Here is a 3,960-nt window from a genome sequence, read left to right as displayed (position 1 = left end):
GCTGAGTAAAGCCACGGGTATCTGCAGGCTTCTAAAAAACGGAATCTAAGGAAATCAGTAGGATATAAATATATCATTACGTTGTACCAAAGTTTCATTGATCCCAATATTCTTAGGCCAGTTTTGCATTTTGTACTAATAGCAATAGCAGCAATAGCAGTTAGACTTATATACCGCTTCATAGGGCTTTCAGCCCTCTCTAAGCGGTTTACAGAGTCAGCATATTGCCCCCAACAACAATCCGGGTCCTCATTTTACCCACCTCGGAAGGATGGAAGGCTGAGTCAACCCTGAGCCGGTGAGATTTGAACAGCCGAACTGCAGAACTGCAGTCAGCTGAAGTAGCCTGCAGTGCTGCATTTAACCACTGTACCACCTCGGCTCGTACTAGACCTACAGGTAGCCTTGCTTAGTGACCATTCAAAGTTATGACAGACCCCAACAGAGCTAACTACAAGCAAATTCCAGGTGGGGCCCCTCCCTTGCAGTCAGTCACGACTGCATTTTGGGAGCTTGACAACAAGCTCACATTTCTGACCCTTTGCAGTGTACCATGGGGTCATGTGTCCACAATTTTTGCTGGGCTTGCGTTTTTTTTGCCAAATTTTGGAATTTATTTCTGGTTTCCAGCAAAAAGATTAGCTTGATAACGAATAATGCAAAAAAAAAAAGGTCATAAAATCTGGTAGTCACACAGGGACCCACTTAGCTGTGACTTATGACTGTAATTTCCAGCTCCGCTTTGGTCATTAAGTCGAGGACTATCTGTAGTGATAATTGTCCCGCTGGAGATATTGTTCTTGGCCTGCAGAAAGCTCAGGATCCTAATCCTGACGTTAGGGCCTGGCACTCCATGATTGATGGATTGATTTTTGATTGATTTATTCGGTTTGCATGCCGCCCTATTCCCGAGAGACTCAGGGCGGCTAACAATCAAAAAGGAAAGGGGAATACAAAATAAAAAATAAAAAGACAAACACATAGTAAAAAACAACAACGGTCATACCCTTAAGTGGGGCTAAGAGATTCAGAGACCCCAGGCCTGCCGGAACAGCCAGGTCTTAATGGCTTTGCGGAAAGCCGGAAGGGTGGTGAGGGTCCGGATCTCAACGGGGAGATCGTTCCAGAGGGCCGGAGCAGCCACAGAGAAGGCCCTCCCCCGGGGAATTGCCAGCCGACACTGGCCGGCAGATGGAATTCGGAGGCCTAATCTGTGGGATCTAATAGGTCTATGGGAGGTAATTGGCAGGAGGCGGTCTCTCAAGTACCCAGGTCCGATACCATGTAGGGCTTTAAAAGTAACGACTAGCACCTTGAAGCGAGTCCGAAGACCAATAGGCAGCCAGTGCAGCTCGTGGAGGATAGTAGTAACGTGGGTGTACCGAGGTGCACCCACAATCGCTCGCGCGGCTGCATTCTGGACAAGGTGAAGTCTCCGAATACTCTTCAAGGGCAGCCCCATGTAGAGCATGTTACAGTAGTCCAGTCTTGACGTCACGAGGGCGTGAGTGACTATCTGAAGGGCCTCCCGGACCAGATAGGGTCACAATTGGTGCACCAGGCGAACCTGGGCAAAGGTCGCCCTGGTCACAGCCGACAAATGGTGTTCTAAAGTCAGCTGTGGATCCAGGACTCCCAAATTGCAAACCCTCTCTGAGGGGCGTATGATTTCACCCACCCCCCCAGGCTGAGAGATGGAATAGCTGGACCATCTTTGGGAGGGAGCATCAATAGCCACTCGGTCTTGTCGGGATTGAGAGCAAACTTGTTCATTCCCATCCAGACCCTAACAGCCTCCAGGCAGTGGCACATCACTTCAACCGCTTCACTGAGTTGGCACGGGGCGGACAGATACAGCTGTGTATCGTCCGCGTATTGGTGGTATTTTATCCCGCTCATCTTTATCAAGCCAATTCACTACATTTGGCATCTCAGATCTGCCATTTGATTCCTCGAGGTCATCATGACAGACAAGCAAGATTCCCATTTTGGTATCTCTGCAGCAAGGGTGTCAAACTCAAGGCCAGTGGGCTGGATCCAACCCGCAGGGTGCTTAAATCTGGCCTGCAGGGACAGCTTGGAAATTGCAAAGGATTGGCCCTCGGTGCCTCTGGCAGCCAAAATGGGGCATGGGGAGGATGCACAGCCCCCACCCCATGCCCCATTTTCAGCTGGGACGGCCTCCTGCAGCACTGTCAGCCACTCTTCAGTTTTGGCTGGCAGAGTGCTGCAGGAGGCGTCCATCCCATCTCCCCCACCACTCCAGCTGATTCATGGAGAACTACAATGCTGATCCGGTCCTCGAAAGAATTCAATTTGACACCCCTGCTCTGCAGCATCCTTATTGTAACTGGAAGACCAACCATGGAGAACTGCTCTTCTCAAAGCCACACCGTCATTTGAGCCGTTCCGAAGAAGTTAGTATTTAGTTCTCTCTAGTTTCTTAACGTGCATTATAAAGTCTGTTGTATAGATGCCTGACTTGTTAATACAATTTACTCCCACGTATAACTGGAAGCCGCATAACTTGCTTAACCTGGGCGGTGGATGCCATTCAGTGAACATGTAAACTGGACCGGTGTCAAAATGGTCTGTGAGGAAGAGGGCTGCTTAGCTTATTGTACAAGCCCTTCGTAGGTGTGAGCCCCCCAAATGGATTAATTCAGTAACTAGGTTTTTCACTTTAGACAGATGACAGGATAACAGAGTTGGAAAGGACTTTGGAGGTCTTCTAATCCAGCCCCCTGCTCAAGCAGAGATTCTGCGATTTCAGAGAAATGGCTCTCCAGTCTGTTCTTGAAAGCCTCCAGTGTTGGCGCACCCACAACTTCTGAAGGCAAGTCATTCCACTGGTTAATTGTTCTGTTAGGAAATTTCTCCTTGCTTAGTTTCCATCCATTGTTTACAATTAGATTTACAATTAATTCACAATTAATCTGTACTGTAAATAACGCCAAGCTAATAATCTTAATGCTTGTGCAGATGTGTTGGTGCCTGCTGTCCTCAGCATCCTTAACTTAAATCACTCGGAGCTGAAGAGCAATGGAAACTGTAGTCCCAGCACATTTGGAGTGTACTATTCAAGGATGACAGAGATACACTCCAGATAGCAATTTGCTCCATATAGTAGCAATAAAAGGCACAATCTTCCAGGAGTTTCTTACGCAAAACCCTGACATTTGCATATGGAACAGTCTTATTTACCTATAACTTCAAATGAAAGTTTCATTCACATCATCAATCGCCCTCCCTTAAATTACTCTGAATTCTTTTTGCTAATTAGCTAATCAGTCATTTCCATTTTGCATCTGTATCCTCATAGTATCCAATTTGTTGAGTTTCAAACCTTCCCTTCTTGAGTTTTCATTCACTGCATTATTATTATTTTAAAAATGCAATAAAGCTCCGGCATTTCATGATTTGCTTAGTGCTAATGATTTTTATCATTTCAAACTGTCTTTGAAGCAGACATAGTCCAAATCTACTGGACTATTTATCGATCTTCCTTGGAAATAAGCTGTAGTCAAAAATAGATACAATCAATGTACAGGGATAAATGTTGAAAAAAGCATCCCAAAATATAAAATGCTTTTCAAAAACGAGGCTTGGTCATCACATAAAACGGTTTTAAAACTTGACCTGAAATGAGTATTTAAGTGTATTCTCACCAGAAGTACCTTCAAGTATCTTAAGCTGTAGGTTTCTCGAACAGATTCATCTTAGCACTGTCAGTGTACATACTTACAAATTGTAGTTCCAAGTCCTTTGCATCCGTTTTCTCTATGGATTGGGATAGAAAGTATAGATATTTAACACAATAATTATGCCCTCCACCCCAAAAAACATATCCTTAAGATGCTTCAGGAACAAATTTCAAATGTAGGAAGTTTTATGAGTCAAGGAAGCAGCAGGGTAGCCATTTGAAGACTCTAGGGTAATGCACTCAACTCAACTACAAAG

This window comes from Thamnophis sirtalis, unplaced genomic scaffold (genome assembly GCF_051295495.1).
Source record: "Thamnophis sirtalis isolate CommonGarterSnake01/CBP01778 unplaced genomic scaffold, rThaSir2_p1.2 scaffold_6, whole genome shotgun sequence".
NCBI classification, from domain to species: domain Eukaryota; kingdom Metazoa; phylum Chordata; class Lepidosauria; order Squamata; family Natricidae; genus Thamnophis; species Thamnophis sirtalis.
The sequence above is the reverse complement of the archived record's forward strand: the minus strand, read 5'-3'. Positions refer to the sequence as shown.